General features: G+C 40.1%; 1 protein-coding gene across 3 annotated transcripts in view; it reads left to right on the forward strand.

Moving 5' to 3' along the window:
• LOC146002875 (lachesin-like) overlaps window positions 1–19,825 on the forward strand; it is a 606,899-nt gene that overhangs the window by 129,948 nt on the left and 457,126 nt on the right. The window lies entirely within an intron of this gene.

The raw sequence follows: 19,825 nt of genomic DNA on the forward strand, positions 1-19,825 counted from the left end.
GAGAGACCCAGTTGTTTTTTTCAAAACTATGTAGAAGCCAGGTTGTTTTTCTAAACCTATGGAGAGACCCGGTTGTTTTCCAAAACTATGGAGAAGCCAGGTTGTTTTTCTAAACCTATGGAGAGACCCGGTTGTTTTTCCAAAACTATGAAGAAGCCATTTTCTAAACCTATGGAAGGGGCTAGGTTGTTTTTACAAAACTATGGAGAAGCCAGGTTGTTTTTCATAACCTATGGAGAGACCTTGTTGTTTTTCCATCTAAACCTATGGACAGACCCGGTTGTTTTTACAAAACTATGGAGAAGCCAGGTTGTTTTTCTAAGCCTATGTAGGGGCCCGGTTGTTTTTACTAAACTATGGAGAAGCCGGTTTGTTTTTCAAATCCTATGGAGGGGCCCGGTTGTTTTTACAAATCTATGGAGAAGCCAGGTTGTTTTTCTAAACCTATGGACAGACCCACTTGTTTTTCTAAACATATGAACAGGCTCGCCAGTTCATCTAAACCTATGGTTTCAATGATTGAGGTTATGTCGCTTTTTGCCACTTCTGGCAAACCGCGACGATGAGTGATATGATGAAACTGAAGCAAAGAACACCAATACTGAGTCCGGGATTCGAACGCGGGACCCCTTGCATCGTAGCGTCCTTTGCTAAGCACTCCGCCATCGAAGTCTGCACACTAGTCAATGGAAAAGTCCATCGCGTCTATCCATAGAAGGTAAACTCAGTTTCAACATATCGAACCATAGCATCAAAGAGTTCTGCCCAGTGGGACAAATTCAAAGTTGGCCTTGAAGAGAGAGATCCTAACAAGATGATGTGATACTCACTGACAAGGTCGCTGGGCAACTGCCAGCTTGACTTCCTTATTACTCTTTCTGGTGCTAATTATGTGTCGCGGCGGAGGTTATTGCGATACACAGTTGGCAACTTTCTTAGTCGCACGCAGCCCCATTCGTGACATGGCTTCAGAACGCTGAAGCCCTTCCGTGCAGAAGCTCAATTAGCCCAGTGAGCAATGCACCTCTGGCGCTCCGCTTTCGTCACATGACCAAGATATGTTTGTTCGTTCGTTTGTCGGATCGCGGCGCATGGTTCCTGTGTTCGTGTCGGCGTCTAATTATAGTAATCCTGTTAGGGCCGAACTGGCTTGGGGCTTCGCTTGTGGAACTTCGTTATTGCAAGGCCCCCTTTCCTCTTCTTGCTTTTTCTGCAGTCAAAGGGGAATACCGCTCAAGGTTTCAGGACTTCCCGATCTTCGAAACATTGCTCTACGGCGGGAAGGCTTATGGAGACGTTTCGCGACTCACGTTTGCGACAAAAACTGGATTATCCGACTGTATGAATTGATTGATTTGGTTTATGTTTCTTCGATTTTCTGCCACTTTCGCTAATCACGGCGATGATGAAATTGATGAAAGGGCACTCACAAAGAGGATTCGAAACCGGGACCCCTGCGTTGATGACATATCTGTCATAGTCTTCTACACCATGAATGATTTCAATTTCGTTTCAATATCCCCCTCATGGGCCTCCTCGATGATGCAGCGGTAGCGTTGTCGCCTTGTAATCAAGGGGTCCCGGGTCCGAACCTCACTTTAAACTGTAGGTCCAGTCCCGATTAGCATTGCTGTGCATAAAGTGGACTTAAAAAACTCCAACTCAATCAATTAATACCCCCTCATAAATATCCGACGTTGTTATTTGAAAGATATTTTTAACTTAGTGGTACCCAAGGATAAGTTCCATCATATTCCTGCACCATTGAAGCATTCGATGAAATTCGTACGATTCCATTTCTTGTAGATAGTGGCGATTATTAGGGGCGTGGAAGGCAGTTACCCCCTCCTTCACTTTTTGCCACCCGCACTATGGTCTCTTAATTCTAAGCTGTGTCTACCAAGATAAAGTAATCTATCCTTACTCCTCCCCTCGTAGTTTTGGCACCCAATCGCCGCAACTGCTTGTAGATAATTCAATACCAAAGTGTAATATACCATGCAAGTTTGCCTTTACGAGGTGCATAATTTGTAGATACTATCAGCGTTTTATCAGTAATTTCATAATATAACCCTGAGAAAGTTCTTTATCAATAACAGATATTCACTACAAATAAATTTAATACATTTACAGTTTCAATTATATTTTTCGAAATGGTTTATAACGCGTTCTTAGTATATATAACCTTTCGACATTGCATTCATAAGTTTACGTAAAATTAAGGTCAGATGTCGCACTACGTGGTAAAGCATGCACATATTTAAAATATTATTATTTTAAAATAAATTTTTATTTTAGGATTAAGTTTAGAGCATTAAATTACGATCTTTACAAAAGAAATCTTCATGAATGCTTACGAAAATTTAAAATCTGATGTTAACCTGTAATTGATATTGGCTCACGGGTGAATTATAATAAGAGCAGTACATAATAAACATTAGATTCATTTGGCACTAGAGTAACATATTTCGGTACTACTTTACTATACCGGAGACACCTATCAATGATTTATTTTGCAATTTTTTACATTGCTAACGTACTATTCTGCATTGCGGAACATTTCTTTAGGTGAAATAATGAATTTAACGAAAATAATGTATATTTCTTACATTAACGAGTACTTACTGTTGTTCCTTATTTCCAACAAACCATCCACGGGTAGCCCCAAAAACCATTGACGTTAGCCCAAAAATTCACGATAGCCCCACGAACCATCACGGGGACGAGGTATGCCTACTAGGTTAGGTTCCATTAGCACTACTTTCGTTCAATTTAGCATATACGGACAATACGAGAGCGTATTGTGGTCTCGTGCAGAAAGCAAATGGCGGCAGCAGCAATAGCGCGTCGGAAATAGATTTTCGTAGAAAACCACATGTATTCGCATTAAAATGGATCAAAACTACATTCCCGAACATCAACAACGCTACAGAAAATGATTTGCGTAAGTACTTTCTCCTGTAAATTTGAAGAAATCCGTCTCCGGTGTAGTAAAGTGTTACCCATATTTCTCTGAGGAAGTATAACTGTTTTTAAATACCATTGAGAAACGTTAGGAAATAATTTTGACAACGTTATTATTGTTATTATTGTTTGTGATCTGATTCTATTTGGTGTTATGTGGCGAGTCACCAAGAATATAATATGATAATATTCTTTCTTCTTCTCCGTGTGCAGAACTTAGATACTGAAATTCTTGTGTGTAGAGAGAATCGTCTCTCACCTTCGTTCCTTTCTTTATTTTGCATTCATTGACCTTGTTTTTGTGATCTCGCGTATAAAGAATATGTACAGCATATTTTACAAATTATTGTAAGTGAAGGCCAAGCCCAAGACTGGTTGTTATTCGGCTTCCATAATGGACTGTTTCATTCCCTTCTATTTGTTACTGTACATCTATGATTGATTTGATTTATTTTACTACGTTTTTCTGCCTCTCTTGGCTAACAGCTAAGAAGATGATGATATGGATGAAGGGACAATCATCACAAACATGTAGGGATAACACAGCGAGGATAATACTGGCTGTGAGTCCTGACGCCTTGCTAGTTTGCAAAATGCAATCCATGTTGTACTACGTGGAAGAGAGGTTGATATTTGGGTGTGTTCAGAAAGGCTCATTCCTTACACCTAGCTGTACATCTTGAATGATGCACCTTTGAAATGGGTGATGGATACGCCTTGGGTTTTAAATGTTGACCCTTTCTGCAGACACCAACATACCAATGTCACTTCTACCTAGTACCACCTAGACTGCCTTTTGCAGACTAACGAGTCTCTGGCGCCTGCCTGGAACCAGGATAATCCTCTGTGGAGCTTGTGCTTTGTGCTGTTCACTTGTGATTTTACCTTCATCTATTTAATTTTATCACCATTTATACTCATCTTCGCAATTAGCCATAAGTGGCAGAAAGCGAAGTAAAATAAATCAAATAATGCACACCCATACCTTACTCAGGGTCCCAACGGCGCAGTGATAACGTCGCCGCCTTGTAATCAAGGAAGCTACATAGCACAGTGGGTGTAGGTACAGTCCCAATTAGCATTTCTGTGCATAAAGTGAACTTAAGACAAGAATCCAAATCGAGGATATGAAAATTCCCAAATAACACTTTATTATTATACATTATTTTGAATGATTAAGTATTACGCACATGTATAAGAGTGTAAAACCTTTAAGGCAGGAAAAGTGGTCTGAAGATACCAAAGCAAACCCAACATCTTCATTTCGTAAAATTGCAGCGAATGAAAGAGGAATCTTTGGAATCAGCCGTAGTCGGTCTGGGCCAAGATGTAAATGGATGCGGGTTGCATGATGCATTCTAAATGAGGGAACCGTGGAATGAACTTCAAAGCGTGTATTAAATGATTAAAGACCCCGGAGAAAGAAGAAAGTTCAGACAACCGATAAACGGAAACTCTTCAAAGAGAACTCCCGGAGTGTAATGAATCTTTTAGGTGGAAAAGCTGCAAGTTTTGTTAATGAATTTAGTATTTTAATTTTTTTTGGTATTGTACAAGGCAGAAGCATATAAAGGCGAACCACACACTTTATTTTTGCAGTCTTTATTGAACGTGTTGAGTTTCGTTTTGACTTCATGCTTAAAAGGCAAAAACGACTACCATTCTTGTCTACGATAGTCAAGCAGCATACTAGGGACGTTCAATATATAAGTTTCCTTGTCCTATAAAATATTGTATAAAGCAATGCCATTAAAAAGAAACACATGGTTGACAAGCGCCATCCTTCGTCTACAAGGAACAACAATCGATTCGTTATCAGACGAGAAGGCGCATGCGCTCAAGGGCGAAAAGTAAATGCGTATTCGGAAAACGCGGGCTCGCGTCATAAGGAGTTCAGAAGCATGGATGCTGAGGGCGTTCTGCTTATGGACTTTTTGGAACGAGGAAGAACAATTTATGCTGACCGTTATTGTCAAACATTGGATAAACTGAAAAAACCCAATTCGACATAAGCGACCAGGTCTCCTGTCAGCTGGTGTCATTCTTCTTGATGATAACGCTCGCCCCAGTCAGCAGTGCAAACACAACACAAAATTGAAGAATTGGGATGGGAACGGCTGCCCCACCCTCCATACAGGCCCGATTTAGCGCAGAGTGATTTCCATCTTTTTCCGATGTTAAAGTCTGAATTGCAAGGTTACCGTTTCGAAACAGATGAAGAAGTGAAGCGGAATGTGAGAATCGTGCTCAATAGCCAGAGCCCTGATTTTCTTGCAAAGGGTATGGACAAATTGGTGCAACGGTGGGACAAATGTCTGAATCTGTATGGGGATTATGTGGAGAAGTGAGGAAGGATCCTCCTACACATTTATATATAGTTTTCTAATGTATCTTAAAAATAACATTTTTTACAGCATACGGAAACTTATATATTGAACGACCCACGTACATTCCTTACGTCTGCTTCGCATAGTGATGAACTGACAGGTCTCCTTTATCGCACTACGGTAGATTGACTTTGTGTTCTGACGTCATACGAGGAATGCCTACGTTGTTAGGTCTGTTAAGCCAGTCTCACACGGCAGTTAGGTACGTCCTCACATCGGCATCGACTTCTAGCTTCCTTACTTAACGATCGTGTGAGAGCTTTCTCTTATTCAGTTGCCGACAGAATTAAAACAGTCTCTAAATCCATCCTTAATACCATGGAACTACCAAACAGAATGGAGGAGCACACTGGCAGCTGAAGTAGAAGAAGAAGAAAGGCAATAGACCGTAGCACTTTTCGTAGCATAACCAATCAGAAGCGACCTCTACATCACGAGTGCAGTTGTAATGGCGGCCGCGTGATATGTAAACAATGCATCACTTCACATTTTTAAAAGCCGATAACTATTCAACCGAGAGAAATAACATTTCGTGTAAAACGTTATTAGGTACAAATCAATGGCGCTGCTTAAATACATAATTTACAATGTTTACTGTACATGTATGAAAGAATACTTTCGTTTGTTTCAAATGTAAACACCGTGCACTCATCAGTCATCATGATGGTACTCGACGTGCCTTTCATGCTGTATATGTCATACATTGTAATCGTAAAAGCTAGCCGGAAACTTACACGAAATGCTTGCCTTGCGTGTTTACTATCTGCTATAAGATTTTTTGGAAGCTTTTACCTATCATTTATGCTAGCAAAAATGCTAAATGAAATGCTTTCGTCTGAAGCCGGCCTTAATGATTGGGGCGAATATTTTATTTGTTGAGTGAAGAGTCTACTAATTATTATTGTTTTAAATAAATATTTCGTATGTCTAAATTTCCTACTGAGATACTGTTATTTTACTTTCACAAAAGACGCGAACACTATTTTGAAGTAAACAGTAAACACTGAACAGCCACATACGTATATATGTACTCTCTGGTTTGTTGGCTGGCTGTAACAAATAGACTGTGCTGTCATGCTGTGTCTATCATCGCAGTAAATTAATCTGCTAGTGTTGTAATGATATATAAGTTATGAATTGTAATTAGTTCTTCGTGGACTTCAAAGTAAATGGCCCAGTCTGCTTTTAGAGTAGGAAATTTGTATTTTAGGAGGAAAGAAGTATCAATGAAATATAGATATGATATGGTAACTTAATGTAAACACCACAATTTTCGCACTTTGAATGTTGTGAAGTTTGTGTAATTTAATTGACTAGTTGGTATTGGGGAATATATTTCAAAACCGTACGAGAAGGGTTTCATTAGAATGTACAGCTTCTATCATAATATACTGGTAATGCAACTTTATGATAGTGTGTGCGTAAAGTGGTTTATCAACTTGAAATGACGTAAGTTGTATACTCACATTCACTGCCACGGGTTACAAGTGCTACATGTTTTCAACAGTGCCAATGTTATTCTCTTATTCTTTTAAGAGAAAACATTATTTTCCTAAATCTTCAGCAGTTATTAGCATCTAAACTTGCGAAGTGTATACCGTATTTGTTCTGTCGCCATTTTTAAAGATGCGATTTTAAGGATCGTGTGAGACTCCTCCTTTTGCTGCCTTCGCGAACTGAAGACGTAAAAATCTTATGGTAGTTTCGAGTTGGAGGTGGGTACGGAAGTGGGGATTTACTAACCACCGTGTAAGACTGGCTTTAGGTTTGGTTCCCTTAGCATAAATACACAGAAAATGCATTGATTATGCTAAGAGAACTAAACCCAACAAGCATAACAACCTAGGCATTTAGCGTAACAATGAAAGCATTCCGCAGTGACGTCAGAAATCAAGGTTGCTCTAGTGTTGTGCGACGATGTACATGTGTTTGTTCATGGAATTCTGGGATAACAGCGGTTCGACGTACACGTGTACGTTCGATGCATCAAACTACTGTCATACACCACATCACCGATTACAGCTTCGCTTTGACCACTCGCTTTCTCCTCTTTTCCACCATTATGCGCGACCTTGCTCCAGGGATAGAGTATAGCCACACTGATTAACATTTGAATACGCTTAATTTCGTCCTGTAGTATTAATTGAATATACATTATTATTTATCTTGTGAGCATTGCTTGTCGCCACTCTTCTGATTGCTAATCTTTTACGTTTTTGATGTTCTCTTTAGTTCCCTGTTATCATCAGCATTCGATTTTAAGCTGGTCGTGGTGTACCGCAAACTCGTCACAGACCACAGAAGAGGGAGTTCAAGAAAAATGGAAAATCCTCACGTCTAGCTGGCTCTTATCTTAATTCCCATCCCCCCACGGTCTCTTCAGTCCACAGCTCATTACACTCCTCAATGTGTGCATTTGAAATCCTATCACGTCACCCAAATTGGGTTGCGTCGGGAGCGGAGGAGGGGGGGGGTCAATTTCGAAATGGTCGCTGAATTGTCGGGAGCTTACGCGAACCCTCTTAGAAACAAGCAAGACATTTCCTGCCACTTTTGGCTCAACCTGTGAGGGGGGTGGAGTTGGTGGTAGCTGCGGGGTGGAGGGACATTTGGTTTCGTTCCCGGAATCTCCAAGTCATCTGGGAAACATGGAAGCAGCGACCGGGGAAATCCCCTCGAAACCGTAAAACTGTAGCCAAAGCGGAGAGGGAGTTTGTTGCGGATCCCGCTCTAACACCTCCATTTACCCCCGACTCACGTCGTACTGCTGCTTATCTTGGCGAGACAGCAAAGTGTGAAGTTCGGGGACGGCCTTATCTCCACCTTGTGTACAGACAATTAAGGAGGAGCTTGGCTATGGATGAGAGAACCGCAATCCTTTTCTCCTCGGGATTCATACATGAGTATAACGGACAGTCTCTTCCCTCAGGAACGTCGTTTTACACATTTGCAGATACTGACGTCGGAGTAACTACAGGATCGGATTTGTCGGTTGGAAGTGGACTTAAGCCGAGATAAAAGGGGCGAAATGATGCATACATTAACCGCTGCATTTCCTCAATTGCCTTGAAATATTAAATGACTGTCATTACGGTGTATATCTTAATTTTCCTCACCGTCTCGCACACTTTATGTAATGTGAAACTGAGTTGCTACCAAAAGAGGCTTAACACAACACTTTCTCCACTGTTAAAGGTCTCTCCGTACTTGTCAGCAAATGATGTAACAAAACACCAAAGTAGGTGTCGCAAATGACACCAATTCCACATTAACACTAGTTTTGGAATGATAGATTTGGTTTATTTTACTTTGCATTTCTGCCACATTTGGCTAACCGTGAAAATGGGGATGAGTGATGATAATGTTGATGATGGGACACTCACAAAAAACACTCATGCCCATACAGAGATTCGAACCCGGGTATTTGGTATCGTAGTGCGCTGTGCTAACCACTCCACCACCGAGGTCAACTACACGAACATATTATTCTAGAATTAAACTGCAAGGGTGAACCAACAACATAGGAAATTTCCATTTGGTAAGAGTTGTCTCAACCACAATCGCTACAAAAGGTTTACACTTTTTTGCAAATCTTTTAGTACTCAGTTTTCTCATATTTTCCACAGCCCAGACACCAAATAAAAGAATCATCTTTATTACTAAGAGTGTTTCTTTAAAGAAACAAAAAGCAAATGTGGTGTGACTTTCGGTGAAAACACTCAATTGTTGACTCTCTTCCCGTATACTCTGTCGTTGAGGTCCTCCCCGTTGGCGTGGTGGTAACGTCGCCGCCTTATAATCAAGGGTTCTCGTGTTCGATACCCTGTGGTGGCACATTGCACAGTGTTTCGGATCCAACATTAAACTGTAGGTCCAGTCCCGATTAGAATATCTGTGCCAGTGGCGTATGGTAAGTCTAAGACCTGTGCTATCTCACTATGACACGTGGTCCTAGGCTATGGACGAAGGGAAAATATTAGACACATTCTTGACGTCTTCAAGGAAGCCACGTTGCCATCCCAACGGTAGTCAGGTTGCAAACTTATAAAAATTTAGGTTGCCAACTCCTAAGAATTCAGGTTGCCAACTCCTAAGAATTCAGGTTGCCAACTCGTAAGAATTCAGGTTGCCAACTCCTAAGAATTCAGGTTGCCAACTCCTAAGAATTCAGGTTGCCAACTTTAGAATCGCCATTATCTTCTTTTTTAAATCAGCTTAATTCACACAGTTTCTAAGAGAATTTTCTCTTCAGTACTTTACTTTCTAGGCTTCAGGCTTCGTAGATAGCCTAGCTAGCCTGGAATATACGCTCCTGATCTGTGCATAAAGTGAACTTAAAACAACAATTCAAGGGAATCGCTGGAGCAATCGAACGAAAGCAAGTCTCTGCGGAAGTGGTGACTAGAGAAGGCTCGACCAATAAAAACGCGCGAGGGAACAGGATTGCGTGGAGGCGGATAAGTGACTGCAGCTACCAGATAGAGTATAGATCACTCTGGAACAAGTATAATGGCAGAGAAATGGAGAAACTATAACCTGGGATGCATTTGTGTGGGTTAACGAGGCTCTGGCGCCTTGTTACACCGCTAGTATAATCTTCTGTGCGGCTTATGGTGTGTCCTGTTGGCGTGTGTTTGTGATTATCCATTCATCATCGCATCTTATCACAAAATCATTACCCACTTCACGATTAATCAAAAGTGAATGAAAAAATAACTTAGCCCCGGGTTCGAATCCCGGCGTGTTCTTTGTGAGTGTCCCGTCATCAATTTCATCACCTCATCACTCATCTTCATCGTAGCGATTAGCCAAAAGTGACAAAAAGAGACGGTAAATAATTATGAATTTTGAAAGAATAGAGTTTGAATTAGAAGTTCTGGGAATGGCCAGCTCACGAGAGTCCTTCAAATCGTGGACGAATCGGGGATGGATGCGGCTTTGGACCTGATTCTCGAGTGAAAGTGTTTTTGGATTGATGGCGCATCAGGCATACTTGCAACCACATTCCTTCACAGACAATTATGCTCTCTCGTACGCTGTGTTAGCTCTGGGTATGTAATGTACTTCCGCCCCTTGTGAAGGAATGCTGCACCAGATATATGTTTGACTTTAGTTATCACTTAGATGCCCCATATTAATGCTGCACTGTATGGGTAGACAGTGTGTTGTAAAACTAAACAGGACATTTTGCTTGTGACGTTGGTGCCTTTCTTTACAAACTAGTGCTTTTTTTCCAAATAGACACTTCGCTCTTGTTAAGATACAGATTACCGGAAATTTTCGCTGCGAGAAAGCTATCATATTCGGGAGCTCTTTGGTTGATAATCCCGGCAAAGCATTTCCAGGAGATTTCTCACCCACTTCAGGAGAATGATAGAACGGTAACTTTCATGAAAGGGTGGATCTTGCAGGCATTACTGAAAACGTGTATTCGCTACTGAAAAACACGAAGAATAAAATTCACGTTTTCTTCTGTTTGTGAAGGAGAAATTTTATTAATGTCAAGCAGGATGTAATCTCTTGTGTGCAATATCTATAGTAAGCTTGTGTAAGTAAAATTTGCTTCATGATTTATCATGTAGAACTTCCATGACGGAGCTGTCAGCGAAACGTAAGGAGCCAGAACAGATCTCCCATTGTCATCGTCGGGATTAACCACAGATATAGAAAAGTGACGTTAAATAGCCGAAGTAGAAAGAGGTATTAGTATAACTGGCAAGAGACGCCTGTCTGTTGATGAAGATGAAAGTTCTATCACGTGTTACATGTACAAATACTGGAGAGACGCTGTAGCACTGTAAAAGACCAACCGACTCACAGAAACTGTTCGCGCACGATGGAGCTCCTCCACACATGGCCAAAAATGTTCTCAAGTATTTGAACTGCTTAGACTTTTAAATGTATTTTTTTGAACTGCTTAGACTTTTAAATGTATTTTTCTACTTTCAAATTACACTGTATGTCGAACCCCTAGAGTTTGACAAGGGATCCCAGGTTCGATACCCAGTGGAGGCACAAGTGATTCGGATCCCACTTTAAACTGTAGGTCCAGTCCCGATTAGCCTTACTGTGCATGAAGTTGACTTAAAACACGAAATCAACCAACCAACCCTAACATTTGAACCATAATTATATTGTTACCGTAAAATGTACGGTAATCTACCGTTAAAAGTTAACAGTCTGCCTGTTAATTTACAAAATCGGAACGCAAACTTTTAAAAATTTTGATCTGAATCTTTTTATCGTGGATTGAGATAAATACTGATTATAAAATTGCATTTGGATGCACCATAAATATATTTGTGATTAAAATTTCATTAATTGTGTTAACTATGTAATGGGTATGGATACTTAAAAAACGGTCATATTAATTTATTATACGGCAGTTGGACGGCAGCGGAAATTGACAGTTTCAGACCGTTATTTCTTCAATCAACTTTTTACAGTGAAGTGTACATTTTGTTCCTTGATCATTTTAGTTCCCTTCTTCCTACATTATGTTCCGGGAATCTCTGGAGCAAGCGAACAAAAACAAGTCTCTGCGCAACCAATGACTGGAGAGGACTCGACCGATGAACACGTGAGAGGGGAAGTGAGTGTGTGGAGGGGAAAATACGGATGCAGCAGTTACAAGTCGTTTGCTGTACGCGCACTTCTTTGTTCTCCCAACTCACTTACTCCCCTTCTCTACCATTATTCGCGGCATTGACCCACAGATTCCTGAGAGAAACTGTACACTCACCGGCAAGAAAAATGGGACCCAAGATCCTGGCACACTCGCTTCCTTGCATGGCGGTATGTGGATTAGCTTACTGTATGGCGGTGGTAGAAGATTTACTATCACAATCTACTTGTTGCAGTAGAGTTAGGCAACACACACAACACCTTCCCGGGAAACTAGTATTTAGATTTTTATTACCGGTGACTGTACATTTTGGCAGTGAGTCATGGCCCATTCATTCAACGAATACTTAAAAACATATTGCGCATCTCAAGAATGAACTGGGGGCCAAATAATGAAGGTGGCGAATGCCACCATGTTCTATTTCTGGAGGCATTCAATTTGTGTCATCTGCGTATGGCGAACCTTCTCAATTGAGAAGAATTAACAATGACAATACGCAACTGGTATCGAAGGGTGAGAGGTGTGCGGATAGTAGAGTGGTAAAATCTGGTGTTTGGCGAAGTCAAATATTAATTCAATTACGTGGTAATTTCATGCTCTGATTAAACACTCGGTCGGTCGTTGAGCCAATTCCAGCCAGAGCGTAGCATAAATTCACTCTTTTTCCTCTCTTGATAAATTCAAGTGGCGGTTGGGCCTGAGAGGTAGAAAAAAAGGGCAACAAATGTTTTGTGATTTTAGTCAAACATTTACAATACAAGTGATTATTAAATACTTCCATCCCCCACCCCTTCGGTTATTTTTTTTGTTTATGGGGAACTCTCCTGCAGCACGATCCCATCGCATTCAGTGTCAGCAAAACGAGTGACTATTTGCATTAAATAATTAAGGGAAGTGCATATGGAATGAAATTGGCAAACATACAGAGGGAATGAGCTAGCGGGAAATTCTGTTATGGGACGAGCAGCGCCAATTTTCTCTTTCGGCTTCCGAGCGGGATGTTGGTGATTGGGAGGAGGAGGGAGATATCGAAGGGCAATTAATTGTTTTTGAATGGGCAGGAATTGACGGAATATATATTGCCCTTTTTGCATCATGACTAGGTTAATTTTCAAGGCATTTCGTTGAAACATTAACAACTTGATTTTGAAGGGTTGAATCTTACTAACATCGGCATTTTTTCGGTTTAAAGTTTAGGTTTAAGCGTACTTGAAGCGCTGAAATGTAACCATTTATCAGAACGAATGCATCGGATGGATCAGTCCTACTCGATGGTGTAGCTGTAAGATTGTCGCCTTGGAATCAAAGGGTCCCGGGTTCGATATCCGGTAGGGACACAAGAGCTCAGATACCACTTTAAAAAACTAAATAAGCTGACCAAGGCAGTAATTTATTTTATTGAAAATATAAACTAAAACGTAACGTTTCAACCTTCTAGCAAGGTCTTCATCAGACTCTGTATCAAGTACAAAAGTAACAAGATACACAAAAAGGGCATTATATATACACAAACATTACTTTCTCCAGACTATTAGAAAGTTGTTAGGAACTTTCTAGCAGGTGGCTTTCACTTTCCAACTGTACTCTCACCTAAAAGGCTAAACATAATTACTTTCATATAGAATGTGAAGAGATATTCATATAGAATATCTCACGTTCTTTTTCCTTCATTTTTCTCCCTTCTCCTCTCCTCTTTCTCTCTTGTCCTTTCCACTCTTTCTAACACCTTCTTCCATTCTTTGTTTAACTTCAGTCCCCCATTCCAGTTCATTATGTCTTCTTCACCTTTCTTCTCTATTTCCTTGGCTTCCTTCCATTTTCTCACTAGCATTCTCTTCTCCCTTCCTATCTGCTTAGCCTCATCCAACTCTATGTCATGTCCTGTTTCTCTCGTGTGTTTAGGAATAGCGAAGAATGCAAGCAAGAAAATAGAGAACAGAGAAGAGGAAGAGGAAGGGATTATCTACGAAGTGAAATGTAAAGAATGTCAGAGTGTGTACATAGGAGAAACGAAAAAAAGGCTGAAAGACAGGTTGAAACAACATAGGGATGATGTACGACTTAAGAGAGAGAGAAATGCAATATTTAAACACACGAGAGAAACAGGACATGACATAGAGTGGGATGAGGCTAAGAGTCTGGAGAAAGTAATGTTTGTGTATATATAATGCCCTTTTTGTGTATCTTGTTACTTTTGTACTTGATACAGAGTCTGATGAAGACCTTGCTAGAAGGTTGAAACGTTACGTTTTAGTTTATATTTTCAATAAAATAAATTACTGCCTTGGTCAGCTTATTTAGTTTTTCATAATCATGGAAACAAGGCTTAATGGTGTTACCACTTTAAACTGTAGGTCCAGTTTCGATTAGCCTTACTGTGCATATGGTGGGCTTAAAACCAAAACTCAAACACACTAGGTGGATCAGTTTAGTCAAGAAAGCCTTTTTGTTTTTTAATATAACCGATGTATTCTTGTTGGTGGATTAAATATTCACATATTGGCATATTGTGTCAAAATTTGAAAGGCTTTTTTTGGCCCCCTTGTTCGAAAGTCTTTGGCAAACGCCTTACCAGAACCACAGTGTCATACTCCATTCACCGACTGATTTTTCTTCGTGCTTCTTGCGCAGACTGCTCTGCCCGTTTAGCCTTTTATCATTTCGCCTTATGCCTTATCAGTAGGGATCGGAAGTTGAGGAAAAATTCTTTTTTCTTCCCTAGTGTCCGAAGACGAGGCCCAACATAATATATGTTCATTTTGGGTCATTGTAGGCCAGAAAAAGGTGGGTTTTATTTGTCCTTTTTTGCCTTTTTCGGCGTTTTGTGGCTTATTGGTCCTTTTTTAGACTTTTTTTTAGGTCTTAACGGCTCCTTTTTTGGGCAAATTCACCATCTTTCGACTACGTTTTTACTGCCCATTCTCAATTCAAATCATCAGTAGTTCCTGTAGTAAATAAATTTAAAAAAAGAAATAAATGAAAATATTTGAACCATCCCTGAAACGAGAGAAAATCATTTTTGGACGACTGAAGCAGGTAGGGTACAAAGTCCTTTAACCGTAACTTGTCTGGAAGGTCGCGCTGTAACTGGCAAGTTTCTCTTGTTTTGAAGCTTTCAGTTTTTTCGCACTGTGTTTTCCATACCAGCAGACTTTTGTATTTTTCTTATTCATTGTGTAATTAAAACTGAAGAAATTAATTAATTTGGATCACTTTTATACGTCCTTTTTAGGCCTTCTTTTTGCAATTTATAGGTCTTTAACTTCGGTGCCCTACTTATTAGCATACAAAACCTGGTTGACCAACAGTGGTCATTGTAAGCCTACCCCCTAGTGTAATGAAGAAACCGTGCAAGGAATTAGGTTAGTTTGCGAATATTCAAAAGTGTTGGTGAATCTGTCATTCAGAATGGAAATATTTTTCACTTTTAGCTACATATTTTTACAGTTTTTAGAATATTTATATAAAAAAATTAATTCCAGTTTCTTAGCATCTAAAATTCCGCTCTTCAAAGATGACCTTCCCGTGGAGGAAAACGTCCCAAATAATGAACACAGTACTAAAAGCTAAGAGCGTAATCATCGTTCCAGTTGCTTACAAGGCATGTTACAGTCATATACCGGGTGGCCAGAATTAAAGTTACCCGACTCAGAGCCCTCTGTAGCCTGTTTGAGGCATCGTAGAACTCTCAAATTTGGTGAATCCACTATGCAGACCATGGGGAAGAGGATGGCGATAAAAAAGTTCAATTTTCCGCCACCAGGTTGAAATGTAGCGCTGTACTTGCATGATGAGTTGTAATAATGACGTAAACTGCTCCAATTGGTTATGGATTTGCCTTTGCCTTGCAATCTTGCAATAAACGAGAGATTATTTTCTCGCAACTTCCAGCTACTTACAAATGTCCTTCTAATTAATAACTCACCTAATTCACTTAAGGTGATTATTTGTACAACCCATCATGGAAGTACAACGCCACATTTCAACCTGGTGGCGGAAAATTGAACTATTTTTATCGACATCCTCTTCCCCATTGTCTGCATAGTGGAGTCACCAAATTTCAGAGTTCTACGATGCCTCAAACAGGCTACAGAGGGCTCTGGGTTGGGTAACTTTAATTCTGGCCACCCGGTACTAGGACGTGGTGCCCGGTAGAAGAAAGCAGTGTATTTGGTCGGAGCTGAAAGTTTGTTGCTTACCACAGCATCTGTTGGTACTATTGAATACTAGGCCCACAACAAGTTAATCACGCTTATTAACATTTGAATATGTTAAATTTCGCCCTGGAGGATATCTTGTTTATTTGTGAACATTGCAACAACGTTCAGGAATTTGGAGAATATGTAATGCGGAAATGTGCTGAAATTTGTTTGTTAGGAATTGGAGCATGCAGTAGTTTTACTAGGAACGTAAGGAAAATATAGAAGACGTGTTGTTTTAAGTAAGACTGCGTAACTGCGTAACGGATGGTGAGCAATCGCTCATAGACGCTTAATTTGCATGTATGCGTTAATGCGGTCGGTTTCTTGTCAGAAATTGCTCATTTTCTGTTCCTTGTGTAAAAGAAAACATGAATATTGATGATTGTTTTGTATATTTTCGTCGAAAATGTTTAACTTCAGCATAACTGCAAATCATATAGCTTTTGATTTGTTGGTTAAAAGGTAAGGTAAAATTCCGCGTGCTCATTGCAACATGCCATGAAGGTACAAGTAGGGGGTGCGTGGAGGTAAGGCCCACACATTCTCGATTTGGGACGCCGACCTTCGTGGCTCGGTGATTATCACAGCTGCTATGACGCTATGGGTCCCGGGTTCGAATGTCGGCCTTTGCATAGACTCTTTTCTATCTCTTCATCAATTTCATCATATCATCACTCATAGTCGCGATTAGCCATACAAATAGCAGAAAACCGACATAAAATAACCTAATTCAATCAATAAATCGCCGATCCTCGTGGTGGAGTGGTTAGCACAGCGCGCTACGAAGTGGGTCCCGGATTCGATTCCAGGCCTGGACATGTGAGTGTACCTTGATGAGTTTCATTATACCACTCATGCTCAACGTCGCGATTAACAAAAATGGCAAAAAAGCGACGTTAAATAACAAGAAACAAATCAATTAATCAATGATGAGACCTTATTAAAGACATCGCAAGTGCGCGTGCAATGCTATAGTTCTTAAGATATTGGATGCCGACTGTCCTGGTTCATAATGCAAGGAGTCAGAATTTTGCAGATATATTTTTCACGTTTCCAGGTCTAACCGTTCTGCAGTCACGGCAGCCACAAGCCTGGTGATTGGTTCCTAAAATTTCACCACCACGTCTCCGTCCTCCCTGCGAGCGTTCGACCAGAATTAATTACTTAATTACTACAGCTTCATTTCCTCTCTGCATGTACAAAAATACAGAGAGAGCCTGTAAAATTGTTACGAGATTAAGCAGTCCTCTTTATTATCTACAGAAAGGGATTACGGCACAAAAGAAGCCATTTGGAACCAAGAGAGCAGATGCCTACGAGTACCTGATCCAGAGACATGTTCCCCAGGCACTGCGCGCCTTTCATTGGACATGAAACAGTCATTTTCCACAAAGCAAGGCTCGTCAAATTCACAAGACGTTCTCTGCTAAATCGATCCCACACTAAAACCTCGTTACGCCCTGCGTATTTGCAAGCCGTTAAAGGTTTGAATATGGACAGTCTTTGGTCTTTTTTGCTCAGATTTGAACGGTGCTCTTTGTATGGGACTTATTATGTAAACGTAGCGGTCATTAAGGTTTCTAGGAAAGGAAATACTGATACAATAAATTCCAATAACTAATGAATGCAATTTGTGAGGCTTCGGTTTTATGATGCCGTCAAAAGCTGGTGGCATGAACAAAAGGGATGTTTATGTCCTGCATTGCCGAAATTTCGTATGGTGGAATCCGTAAGTGACGTGTTGTTGGCGTTGGTTTTTCAGATGCTTGTTCTCTCCCTCGGACGTAGGCGGACAACGGATCACTTGTGTGGCTCTAGTATCCAGATCGCTTATATGCTTGTTGTAGCATATATTGTAGTAGATCATGAGACAGGGAACTTTGGAAATTCTGCTGCCTGAATTAACAGAATGGTGCTGAGGAAATTTCTCGATGTGGATCATTAGAATCCACGACGCTATTGGTGTCTGCGGAGAATTTTGTTCACGTGGGTATCAAGATTTAAGGGGAGGCAAGAGATATCTTTTCAGATAGACTTGTGTTTCGTTGGTCATACTACTAATATTCTCCCTATTTCTCTTCTTTAGCCTCGTTATCATCTCGTTTGATCTACTCTGTTTGTGCATCTATCCTTTTCCTTTGTGCCTTCCTTACTCTGCTTCTTTCTGTCTGTGTTTCTGACCTTTATCTTTCTCTGCCTCATTTCGTTTCTATCTACTTGTATTTCTTTTTCTCTCGCTATCCATTTATCTCTTTCTTCCTCTGTGTATTGATCTTTCTCTCTCTCTCCTCCTTCCTCCTTGTATCTTTGTCTCTTTCTTCCAATTTGTATCTGTCCCTCTCTTACTTTCTTCTTCATCCGCGTATCTTTCTTTCTTTATCTCTCTCTCTCTCTCTATCTGTGCCTGTTTCTATGTTTATTTTATCCTTTTCTCTGTGCACCTTCCTCTCTCTTATCATTCTGTGTGTGTCTTTACATATATATCTTCTTCTGTGTATCTTTCTTCTTCTCTGTATCTTTCTATCCCTTTCTCTCTCTCTCTCTTTCGTCCTCCGCGTATTATATTAGTCTCTATTTCGTCCTCCGTGTATATTACTCTCTTTTTCTGTGTACCTTTATCTCTCTTCATCTTCTTCTGTGTATATTACTCTCTCTTTCTCTGTGTACCTTTATCTCTCTTCTTCTTCTTCTGTGTATATTACTCTCTCTTTCTCTGTGTACCTTTTTCCCTCTTCATCTTCTTCTGTGTATATTACTCTCTCTTTCTCTGTGTACCTTTATATCTCATCTTCTTCTTCTGTGTATATACTCTCTCTTTCTCTGTGTACCTTTATCTCTCTTCTTCTTCTTCTGTGTATATTACTCTCTCTTTCTCTGTGTACCTTTATCTCTCTTCTTCTTCTTCTGTGTATATTACTCTCTCTTTCTCTGTGTACTTTTATCTTTCTTCTTCTTCTGTGTATATACTCTCTCTTTCTCTGTGTACTTTTATCTCTCTTCTTCTTCTGTGTATATTACTCTCTCTTTCTCTGTGTACCTTTATCTCTCTTCTTCTTCTTCTTCTTCTTCTGTGTATATTACTCTCTTTCTCTTGGTACCTTTATCTCTCTTCTTCTTCTTCTTCTGTGTATATTATTCTCTCTTTCTCTGTGTACTTTTATCTCTCTTCTTCTTCTGTGTATATTACTCTCTCTTTCTCTGTGTACCTTTATCTCTCTTCTTCTTCTTCTTCGTCTGTGTATATTACTCTCTCTTTCTCTTTGTACCTTTATCTCTCTTCTTGTTCTTCTGTGTATATTACTCTCTCTTTCTCTGTGTACCTTTATCTCTTCTTCTTCTTCTTCTTCCTCTTCTTCTGTGTATATTACTCTCTCTTTCTCTGTGTACCTCTCTTCTTCTTCTGTGTATACTTATCTCCACGTATCTTTCTTTCTATTTCTCTGTGTCTAACATAGACCGGTTATGATAACACCATAATAGTAGTTGCGATTAACATTAATTCAAATTTAAATTATGTGGTCTGTGTGGTAATAGGATAACATCCGTAAAGTCTATCCTTGGGCTTAATCAATTCATCATTTCCCATCGCCGCGATTAAGCTAAAAAGTTATTCACCATGTTTTACAGTCCAGGGGTTGGTTTCATAT

The sequence above is a fragment of the Lepisma saccharinum genome, chromosome 19 (assembly GCF_977018435.1).
Source record: "Lepisma saccharinum chromosome 19, izLepSacc3.1, whole genome shotgun sequence".
Classification (NCBI taxonomy): Eukaryota; Metazoa; Arthropoda; class Insecta; order Zygentoma; family Lepismatidae; genus Lepisma; species Lepisma saccharinum.